The 12,222-nt window shown below is 42.8% G+C and overlaps 1 non-coding gene across 1 annotated transcript; it reads right to left on the bottom strand.

Moving 5' to 3' along the window:
* Window positions 1-391: 391 nt before the first annotated feature.
* Window positions 392-464, bottom strand: Trnak-uuu. The gene has a single exon. It is a non-coding gene; the product is annotated as a tRNA-Lys (tRNA).
* Between the last annotated feature and the right edge of the window lie 11,758 nt (window positions 465-12,222).

Consider the following 12,222-nt stretch of genomic DNA (forward strand, 5'->3'; position numbering starts at 1 on the left):
CTCTTTCTACCATGTGGGCCCCAGGGACTGAACTCAGGTCATCAGGCTTGGTGGCAATCGCCCTCCTGCTAACGCCTTTTACCTGTCCACACTTCCTATTTCCAAGGAGCGCTTTCCACTGTTTCTTAGCAGAAGTACATTTAGAAACAGACTGACCTATGGTGAAGGACACTCCTTCTGAAGGCCCTATTCGCTGTTGAAGCGCACAGACAGCAAACAGTCTTAGGGCTATCAAATAAACATGCCCAAGACAAAACCCCATAATCCTTTCCCAGACATTCTGGAATGGTGTTGGCCAACTAGTAAGATGTTTTTCATAAACCTTTGCTGCCCTCGTGTGTCCTTTTAAAAAATGACGGCAATCCCGTTGCTGAGTGCTAGAAAAACCTATCGCCCGAACAGGGACTTGAACCCTGGACCCTCAGATTAAAAGTCTGATGCTCTACCAACTGAGCTATCCGGGCTCTACACAGAAATCTTGTGAGGAGTAAAAGACCACAGAAAGAACAACCAGAGAAAGGATATGGAAACAAGGGCGGTTGGGGGAGGCTGACTTTTGCCACAGACTTCTGAGATAATCCTGTCATTGCTCAATCCCCATGTCCCAAACTCTGCAAACTTGAAACCAGTAGCAACTGGTGGGAGGAGATAAGGTACGATCTTCTCTGAGGTCTCATCTAACTCTTAGCTTCAACCATTCTCCTAGAGATTAATGAGAGAGAGAGAGAGAGAGAGAGAGAGAGAGAGAGAGAGAGAGAGAGAGAGAGAGAGAGAGAGAGAGAGAGATTTTGGAAAACCCATTTCTAGCCAAGTGATCAACTTAATGGTCAGAGTGCCAAAAATTGTGAATGAGTTTCCTGTTTCATCATCGGAATCCATGACCTCGGCTCTCTGTCATCTTGGCAAACCTGCTTCAGTGTCTGAATAGCTCTGACAAGAAAGAATTCATTTCTATCATGGCCAACTACTGTGCTCCATCCCACTGTGACTTCAGAATGACACTGGCCTTCTGTGGTTCCAGGGAGAGTCAAGAAGGTGCTGTCTCTCCCCATTTTTCCCAGCGTTTGTTTTGTTATCAGGCAACAAAGTGTCTAAAGAGAGGATTCATTTGCCCAAAGGGATGAATCTTGACTTAGGAGTCACACATTTGGGAAAGCAAGATGGTTCTTTGGATAAAGGCACTTGCAGACAAACCCAGCAACCCGGGGGTTCATTCTCTGGGAGCCACATGGTAGAAGAGAACACACCTGGCAAGCTGTTCTTGGAACTCCATATTCTGTGGATAATTTTGTGGAATTTGTTCTTTCTTTCTACCATGCGAGTTCCAGCCACTGAGCTCAGGCCACCAGGCAGGGTAGTATCCTTACCTACTGAGTCATCACTCTTGTCCTCCCTCCCCCCATGCCCCCCCCAAAAGATTCACACGCATACTAGTTCATATTCCTGTCTAGAAAGATTCTGATTCATCTGGGAATTCCATCAACAGACTTAGACCAGGAGCTGGAGAGAGGGCTCGTTGGTCAAGCGTGCACACTGCTCTTCCAGAGGACCTGAGTTTGCATGCCAGCCCTCATATCAGGTGGCCGGCAACTGCTTGTACCTCCAGCTCCAGGGGATTCAGTGCTCCTGGCCTCAGCAAGCATCAGCATTAGGGTGCACACAGAGCTCCCCGTTTACATAATTAAAATAATAAAATAAACCTCTAAATAGAAAAAAATTACTAAGACCAAATCCACCTCCAAAGATTCAAGATCTGGGTATATGCACATCTGATTTGCATTGCAAGATCCGAATCTTACTGATAAGCTCTGAGAACTATTACTAGTCAGCATCCTAAACTTTAAAAGTTAAAAAAAAAAAAAAAAAAAAAATCCCAGCCCCAAAGGCAGGAAACAAAACATTTCATGTTAGATTTTCAGTTTCTCCACTAGGTGGCTTAACATTTACCTAAATGGGAAAATAAGTTTATAGAGTAGAAAATGTCCATCTGTCCTCACTAAATAACAGACATGTTATTTGACTTCCTTCCTCGTTCGATGAACAGTGTTATTGATAATAATTGGAGGTATGTGTGTGGTGTCAAGGATGTGTGGGATGACCATCACGAAGTCATCCTGAGGGTTACAGTTCAATCTGATGGGAAAGCAAGGTGCTGGAGCTGTTTAGGTCCTGACATTCCCGGAATTCTGTCACTCTGGCCATGATTCCTAAATTCCAAACCTTATTCGCAGATGAAGGGATTCAGCATCACACATACCTCCCGAAAGGCCTGTATCCATACTTACCAGGGTTTTCCCCAGCACCAGGCAACTGCAGCCAGAGGAGCCTGATTCTAACGTCAGCTACCTACCCTAACGTCAGCTGACTGCATGTCCTGGGCAAGTTTCTTCTTGTCCTGCAGTTTCATTTCCCAACCTGGAATGCAAGGTTGTCAGTGATTTCTGAGCCTTCTCTAGAAGTAGAAGCTCCTCAAGTACCCCAGCAACTCAGACTAGAAATGATGGTCCAGTTGAAACACACAACTGAGAAGCCACAGGTGGGAGACCGAAAGACACCTGGGACTGTCTTTGGTCACTTTCCCATGGGACAAGTCAGAACATAGGAGCATCAGTCCCATTTATATTTGCCATTATTTGTATATGAAACAAAGCATCTTCACTGCTTCATATCTCACTCTATAAAATCCAGGTGACTTCTCTCTGGTACAGAAATAAGGTAAAAGCGACCTCATTGACTCATTATCTTGTGTGAAGAGAGCTATATGAAAACAGGCCATTAATATCCAGGAATGTCAAATGCAAAAATTGGGGGTATCTTTAAGTAAATTGCATTGTATAAGCCCCGAATGAATTCTGTGTAATAATCTGTATAATTGTTTGTGTTTTTTTTTATTAAAATTGTGTTATTTGAAAAAATCACAAGTAGGGGGCTGGAGAGATGGCTCAGCAGTTAAGAGTACTGGCTATTCTTCCAGGGGACCCAGTTCAAGTCCCAGCAACCACATGGCAGCTCACAACTATCTGTAACTCCATTTCCAAGGCACCTGACATCTTTACACAGATATAAATGTCTGTGGGTGAAACACCAATGCAGATAAAATAAAAATAAGTAAATTATTTTAAAAAAGAAAAAACACAAGTAGTGTTACAGTGCTATTCAACATTTATGCAAATAACCACCGGTGTAGTCGCAAATTTAAATATATTTAATATTTATAACATATTTAGTATATTTAAATATATTCATAAAATACATTTATTTTGGCCATAAGCACTTAAGCCTGGAAAATCATGAGCATTGTCCACCTCGCCTTTCCAATTCCTGCTTGTGGATTAGCTGTTGCTCTTCATAGCATCTTTCCATGCGTCCTGCTACAGTTGCTTGCCTCGTGGCTGTGACCAAACACCTGCCAGAGGCAACTTACAGCTTTCTGTTTTGGAGAAATCCACCAGGAGACTCCACAGGGGCAGGAGTGAGGCTGGGAGGGGCTGGCACAAGGGTAGGAGTGAGGCTAGGAGGAGCTGCTCCCTCTTACACCTCAGGAAACAGAAGAGGGAGAATGTGGGCCACCATCTGACTTCCTCCTTCTCCTTTTTATCCAGTCTGGTTCCCCAACACATGGGACAGTGCCACCACCGTTCAGGGTGCATTTCCCTCCGGAACTCAGTCTGCTTTGGAAACACTGTCCCAGACACACCTAAAGGCATGCCTCATCATTGTGGTTTGACTCTGAAACATCCTCCATAGACTCCTGTTTTGAATACTTCTACTCAGGTGGTAGGTTGTGATGTCTGGCTGGTGGGAGTCACTAAGGGAGAGCCTTGAGGACTATACCCACCCCTTCCTTTTCTCCTCTCTGCTTCCGGGATGTGACCTTGTGAACTGTCCCCAAGGCAGCTCTGCTCCAGGGATTGCCTATGATGGACCAAACCATGAGCCCAAATCAGCCTCCCCTCCCCCGCAAGTTGGCTCAGTCAGGCATTTTGGCCACATCGACCAAAGAGTAGCTAATTCTCTGGTTGAGGTTGCGTGGGTAATGGTCACTGATGAAGAGGGAAGAGACCCAGGAAAGCCTTGGTTTCATCCAGTCAGGGAGATGAAGGACACCTGCCAACCACCCACAAGGAGGGTGGGGCCAAGAGAAAAGAAGAAAATTGCTGAGCAGGGCTTGGAGACAGGAAGTAGGTCCTGGGCAAGAAGTCAGTGTGTAGGGAAGACAGAAAGCCAAAAGTGCATTGTAATCAGAGCATCCCTCAGTCTTAACTAAACTCTCCTCAAACCCCTCAGCACTGCAAGTCACTCATTGCCCAGGTGACCCTCCTGTATTCACTGGTAAGACAGGAGCACTAATTCCTGCCTAGGAACTCCCAGAGTCAATACTGCCCCATTCTGCTAGGGAGCCCTAGCGAGCAGACCCAGCAGCTTGAAGCTGGGCCATTAGTTCTCTCACAATTCTAGAGGCTGCAAAACCAAGCTCTAAGCACCTCCAGGGCTGGTTCCCGGTGCGGTCGTTCTTTCTGGCTTTTTACATTTTTTTACATTATATTTCACTTATTTTATATAAATCTTACTATGACACTTACAATGGCCTTAAACTTAGGATCTTCTTGGCTCAGACTCCTGTGATCTAGAATCACAGGTACACATGATATGCGCAGTGGACAGCGACTTTCTTGTAGTGCCCTCTTGAAACTGTCTCCTCCACACTCCCTGCCCCATATGTGAGACAGATTGGAGTTTCTTCCTCTCCTTCCTTCCTTCCTTCCTTCCTTCCTTCCTTCCTTCCTTCTTTCCTGTCTCTTTCTTCTTCCTCCTCTTTTTCTTCTTTTGGTGATGACACCAGATCCCAAGCTCTTGCCAAGCTAAAGACCTGCTCTATCCTGAGCTACATCCCCAACCCTTCTTCCTCTTGTTATAAGAATGCTAACCCTGGCTGATTAGAACCCCACCCCAAGACCTCATGCAGTTTTAGCTCCCTAAATCCCTATTTCCAAATGCAACCATATTTTGAGTTCCTGCTTGGGCCTATGAGTGTGTGAAGGAACACTACTACATCAACAGCAAAGCTGCTAGAGCTTAAAACCCCCATCTACCCATCCCTTAGTGACACTGTTATTGCAGGGGTTTGTTGTTGTTCCTTTGTGGTTTTTATTATTTTATAATATATAGCACAATGCATAATCAAAACACATACAACTACCATTCAGAAATTTTAAAAGATACCTATCTAACCAACTCTAATCAGCATCTTCAGGAAGTCACTGTTTAACAAAAGTTGATCAACACCGCCATCTACTGGAATTTTGTTCAAAGCATGTTTGTTGGATTTTTAGCTTTTGTCAATACTGTAACTTATCAGCTGCTATTATTTTGTCCTTTTCTAATTGGAATAAAGGTTGCCCTGGCTTTCAGTTTAATTTAATCAGTGTTCTAAGAAATATACAAGGATGCTAACATCACAGGCATGGTCTTTTCCTGTCTCCAGGATGCAGTCCAAATCTATACCTGTAAACTGTGTACCTGTAAAGTTTACACCTGTAAAGTGTATATCTATAAAAAGAGTGTCCCTGTAAAGTGTGTACATGTAAAGTCTATAGCTGTTAAGTCTATACCTGTAAAGTGTGTACTTGTAAAGTCTATACCTGTAAAGTGTGTACCTGTAAATTGTGTCCCTGTAAAGTGTGTAAAGAGGGCAGGGGATGAAGATGGGGTGCTCTTTACTTCCAGAAACAACCTATGCTTTCTTCATAATTAGGCTCATTTTGTTTGTCTATCATAAAGTATTTGTTCTCCTGGCTCACTGAGTCATGAACAGAGAGACTGCTCCCTCAGAAGCCTGGTGATAGGAAATTAGAATTTATGACCCAAACCTAACAAATAACTCGTGCTGACATTGAGGACCAGGTCAAACATCACTGAGTTGGTTTTAAAGGCTCGCAGCACTATGGGAATCAGTGTTTCCTCAGAAAGTGGAAACAGCTACCTTACGACTCAGTCACACCACTCCTGGCAGTGTACCCAACACACTCCCAGCCTTTGCACCACAGAGGTGCTCACACAGTATGGAACTAACCTAGATGCCCATCAAGAAATATAATGGAGTATATGTAGATATATAACTGAGATTTTGAAAATATTCAACGTTGAAGAATATTTGTTTAAGTAGGCAAAGATGTGTTGCATTTGTTTGACTATATAAAAATGTGTTGCCTTTGTTTATGTCACAGAATATTTGTTTAACTATGAAAATAGGTGTTTTACCTTGCCTGCCTAAAGCACCTGATTGGTCTAATAAAAAGATGAACAGCCAATAGCAAGGAAGGCGATATTGGCAGAACTTCTGGGCAGGGAGAGTAAGGAGCAGGAGGAATTTAGGCGCAGGGAAGAAAGAAAAAGAAAAGCCAGGGGCTACACAGACAGACACAGAGGAAGCAGGAGAGTAGGACATACAGAACAAAAGAAAGGTTAAGAAGCCCCGAGGCCAAACATAGATGAATAGAAACAGGTTAAATTAAGCTAAAAGAGCTGGTGGGACAAGCCTAAGCTAAGGCTGAGAATTCATAATTAAAAATTAGCCTTTGTGTGTTTATTTGGGAGCTTGGAAACCAGTTGATGGCCCAAAGAAAATTCCAACTGCAATTCAGTATCCTTTCTTTCTTCCTTCCTTCCTTCCTTCCTTCCTTCCTTCCTTCCTTCCTTCTTCTTTCTTTCCTTTCTTTCTTAGGCAGGGTTTCTCTGTGTAGCCCTGGCTGTCCTGGTACTCACTCTGTAGATTAGGCTGGCCTTGAACTCAGAGAGCCACATACCTCTGCCTCCAGAGTGCTGGGATTAAAGGTATGAGCCACTACTACTGTAATTTTTAAAAAGTGGCACAAGAGAGAAGGACACCATGCAAGAGAGCTCACATGGAGAATTTTCTATTAGGGGAAAGGGAATGGGAAAAGGGGGGAGGGAGATGGGGAGACAGACCTCTGGAGACAGGGGCAGCAAAAGAGAAAAGAGAAGCAGAGAGAAACACACACACACACACACACACACACACACACACACACACAGAGAGAGAGAGAGAGGAGAGAGAGAGAGAGAGAGAGAGAGAGAGAGAGAGGAGATGGGCAGGATCGTTTTAAAAGAAACATAGTGAATGTGCACAGGCGTACTCTCAGTGGCTGCAGCTGAGGTCATATCCTGTCAGAACCCCAAGGACAGGCCAGTACAGATGCCTGAATACTAACAACTACCACCCAGCTTCAATATCTTTTCTTTTCCAAGAGGTTTGACGTAATTATGTTAGTGCATTTATGTATGTATGTATGTGTGTGAGTGTGAGCCTGCCCCAGCATACCTGTGGAAGTCAGAGGGCAATTAGCAGGAGCTGATCCTCTCCTTCCACCACATGGGACCTGGGGGTTGGACTCAGATCATCAGGCTTGGTGGCAAGTGCTTTTACCCACTGAGCCATAGCTCCAGTCCCAGTTGGGGTTTTTGTTATTGTTGTTGTTGTTTTCAGTTGTGAAGAAGAATAAGAGGCAGAAAAGTGGGTCAAACTCAAAGTCATCCAGTTATGTGAAATAAGATAGATTTAGGACAAATGTCACATTTCCTTTCATTGGAAGCATCAAGAGGGAAAACAGACACATAAGTAGGGGGTTAATAGGGAGTAGGAAGGGTATGAGGGGTGTTATTGGGGTTGTCATGACCTGTGTGACTGGGTCCTGGAAACATGACTGAGGTGATGAAGGAATAAAGAGAGAGTAGACACAAGGATTGAGCTATGCACTCTCATGGAGACACACAAACAGCAACCCAGAAACTCACTCAGTGTGTTTGTTCTGTTAACATGAAGGAGGAGGAGGTGGTGGCAGGTTTGCTAATATCACTAGCAGATCTCTGTAGGGGACCATTCTCAGGTTGTAGTCATCTGAGAGGAAGGAAATGTGGTTAATAGTTTCCCCACACACTGGTTGTAACTAAATGTCAACCATCCCTCACATCTATCTGTTCCTGAACCACTCCTCTGATGCTGACCTGGGAAGGCCTTACCATCCCCATGGGTCTGAGGCAGTGCAGTCCTTGATATGGCCATGCTCATGTCAATAACACACAATCACCCCGGATTTACCTACTCCCCATGGGTGCGAGCTTATGGTAATCAATGTACATGCATATATGGCAATGTCACAGTAAAGTCTGAATGTTGAAAGATATGTGATTCTGCTATGTGAAGATGTGTCACTGTGATTGGTTTAATAAAAAGATGAACGGCCAATAGCTAGGCAGAAGAGGTTAGGTAGGGCTTCTGGGGACAGAGAGGAACTTAGGTGAATCTAGTTGTGTGAGGGAGATGCCAGTGCAACACTAAAAAAGCCAGGCATACAGTACAGAGGAGAGGTAGCCAAGCTATGTGAAAGAATGTAGACTAATAGAAACAGGCTAATTTAAACTATAAGAGCTAGTTGTGGAAAAGCCTAAGGTAAGGTCAAGCTTTCATAATTAATAATAAGTCTCCATTTTTCTATTTGTGAGCTGGCAGCCCAAAGGAAAGTCCAACCACGTTTGGGGCCAATACAGCACACAAAAATCCACAGAGGGCCTGAGAAAGCTGAAAAAAAAAATTCCAAACACAAAGTCAGATGCTGCTTTCTGGCTACCATGATCTCTCTGGTAGGTTCAGTGCTCTAGGCTACAATAGTGTGGCTCCCATCATTGCCTGCCACTGGCTGCAGGACCCAAAGCGGGTGGAGCCAGCCACCGTGCAATGTGCTAAGTGGAGCCACAAAGCAGAGAACTGTTGCAGAGGGGCCAGGGACGGGTGGGGGTAGGGGTGGGAAGAAGCCAGCAGATCCTGGCTGAGAAAACTTCTGAACAGGTTATAGTGTGCTTGGAAATGTGCACTATGGGCTGAAGAAAAAGAAATGGGTACAGTCATAAAAAATACATAAATAAATAGTTTAAAAATAATAAAGTCTTTACACTCAGGAGGCAGAGGCAGGTGGATCTCTGTGAGTTCGAGACCAGCCTGGTCTACAAGAGCTAGTTCCAGGACAGCCTCCACAGAGAAACGATGCCTCAAAAAAAATATAAAAAAATAAAGTCTTTAAAGAAAAAAATAAAGTAATATAAAAAAATATAAGCCATATAAGGGTGGGAAATACACAGGTTATCTGGATCATGTATATTGCTTTGTTGACTTTGAGTTTTTTGAATGCTGATGAGCAAAGGGAAAATGCTGCTGACAGACATTGGATTATAGAGAAAAAAACCTGCTAAATTAAACCAGCCTATATATTTTAAGAGTGTATTAACTTCAGAATGGAAGAAAGGAAATATGGTGCCCTGGGGGAAAGGTTATGCCTTTGTTTCCACAGGAAATAAAAAGAAATGGATTTCTTCAAAATTAATAAGGATAAGATCTGATTGGAGGAGTCCTGAAAATCTTGGCTACAGACATGAAGGGAAGAAAACAAGAAAAACTACAAAACAGGTGTATATATGCTGATGTCTACATAGGAACAATTATGATACATACCAATGACCATGCTTTATCAGAGATGTTTTTAATGATGTTGCTCAGAATAGTTTCCTCCCAGATGATGACTGAGAAACTAATTTAAAAAAAATGGTGCCAAGTACCACAAGAGTAACAGAACTGTGCAGTTTTCTGGGATTGTTTTTTACTTTTTTGTTATTGTTGTTGTTTGTTTGTTTGTTTTTGTTTGTCTTTTGTTTTTTTTTTAAATGGAGTGTGCTGGATGTCTCTACAATTTTGTTCAAAGGACTGCAGAACCTGGAAAAGCTGTTGCTGCTATTAATGCATAACATATTGCCATTATTGCTCTTTTTATATAAATATAAATATATATACATATAAAAAAGTTCACATGTGAATTTGTACTCATTAAAGCCACTTGCATCAAAAAAAGAATAGAAGCAATATGACTATCTCAATAGACACAGAAAAGGCCTTCAACAAAAATCCAGTATCCTTTCATGATGAAAGCTCTGGTGAGACTAGTAATGGAGGGAATATATTGTAACATAATAAAGACTATATATGACACAATTATAGCCAACATTGTAATATATTGATAACAAAGATTAAGAACAAGGCGATGGTGTCTACTCTCCTCATTCCTATTCAATACAGTGCTTGAAAACTTAACTAGAGCAATATGACAAGAAAAGGAAATAAAAGAGATACAAATAATAAATGAAGAAGTCAAGATATTTCCATTTTTAAATATGATGATGTGATTCTATATCTAAAAGACACTAAAGATTCCACTAGAAAATTACTATAGCTGACAAACTTTCAGCAATGTCATAATAAAAGAATCAATAATCTTCCTATACCCCAATGACAAAGACACTGAGAAAGAAATCAGGGTATCAGTCCCATTCATATTGTCCTCAAAAACAACAGAGCAAACCTTTAAAATATAGAAGGGAGAAATTGAAGAAGACATTTAAAAATGGAAGAGCTCCCAAGCTTATTGATCAGTAGGATTACTGCTGTGAAAATGACTGTCCTATCAAAAGAAATCTACAGATTCAATAAAATTGAAAGCATTCTTAACAGAGTCAGGAAAAACAACCTTAAGATTCATATGGAAGCAAAAACCTTGAATAGCCAAAACAATCCTGAGCGAAAAGATGCCTCTGGAAGTATCTGATCTCAAGTTGTGTAAAAATATGGAGAGATGGGTCAGTGGTTAAGAGCACTGGCTGCTCTTCCAGAAGACCCGAATCCAATTTCCAGTAACGCAGAGTGGCTCACCACTGTCTGTAACTCCATTTCCAGGAGATTCAATGCCCTTTTCTAGACTCCATGGGCAGCAGGTTTGCACATGATGCTCACACAAATGTACAGACAAAGCACTAGTTCATATAAAATATATCTTTGATTTAAAATAATACTACAGAGTCTTAGGAATAATATCAGCACGGCACTGCCCCAAACAGACACATCAATGAATGTAATAAAACCAAAGGCCCAGATGTAAGTTCACACAATTGCAGCTGCATGTTTTTTTTCACAAAGATGCTAAATGTACTCATTAGAGAAAAGACAGTATCTTCAACCAATGGTGCTGGGGAAACTGGATCCCTACATGTGAAGAATGAAACTGGATTCTTGTCTCTTGTTCCAAACAAAAACCCAACTCCAAATGGATGAAGGACTTCAACATAGGACAGAAATGTAAACTGTTAGAGGAATTAGTACGGAGAAGTCTCCAAGACACAGGCACAGGCTAGTGCTGCTCTCAGCCTTCATCAGAGAAGTCCCTGCAGTGGGCATTGGTCAACTCAGAGAGTCATGGCCGGTCAGTGTGGAGGTAAGTGACTGTGGGGTGCTTAGCCCTAAACAGAACATCTATACCACCCCTTACAGGGCTCAGGGACATCTAGAAGATGGGAGAGAATGTAAGAGTCAAAGGTTGGGGAGGAGTGCTGTGACACGATGCTTTCTGGACGTGATAAGACACGGAACTCACTGTGGCTGTCCTGCAGAGGACTGACTGAGTCTATCACCATCTCACTGTGCACGGGAAAGGCGCTCCTTACTCAGCTAAAGGGTTCTGGGTGAGGGGTGTTATTTTCTTCAGGCATGTAGCCACCGGTAAGTTTCCCATGTCCTAATAAATAAAATCCAAAGCATGCTTGTGCATCAACCAGAATGAAACTCAGTGGGTCACAATAACAAGGAAGACACTAAAGAAGAAGGGGGCTGTGTTGAGAGGAAGAAGGGTTTAACAGAAAAGAGAGAGTGGATAAAAGAGGAAAGTGGGGTGGAAATGACCAAAAGTTCAGTGTGTACATTTATGAAATTGTCAGAGAGTAAAGGGAATTATGTTTCCTGAAAGCAATGTAATAGCAGCCTCATCACAGGGGTTTTTTACTATTTCTCCTGCTCCCTCCTTCCAGCCCTCTATCCCCTCTTCCTCCCTCATGCGCGCGCGCGCACACACACACACACACACACACACACACACACACACACACACACACACACACACCCCTACCTAATACTCCCTGGCCTTTGCTCATAAAGAGATTCCATGATCCTCAGGATCCAACTTATTTTTATCTTGTTGCTCTCCCATCTTGAATGGCTGCTTCCTGGTCCAAGGAGGCAGCTTACACCGCAGCCAACAAACCCACATCACAGCTCAAAGGGGTTAAGCTTTTAAAAAGTGCAGCACAAACTTAGATTCTAGGCCCTAT

Source organism: Cricetulus griseus, chromosome 3 (genome assembly GCF_003668045.3).
Source record: "Cricetulus griseus strain 17A/GY chromosome 3, alternate assembly CriGri-PICRH-1.0, whole genome shotgun sequence".
Taxonomy (NCBI): Eukaryota; Metazoa; Chordata; class Mammalia; order Rodentia; family Cricetidae; genus Cricetulus; species Cricetulus griseus.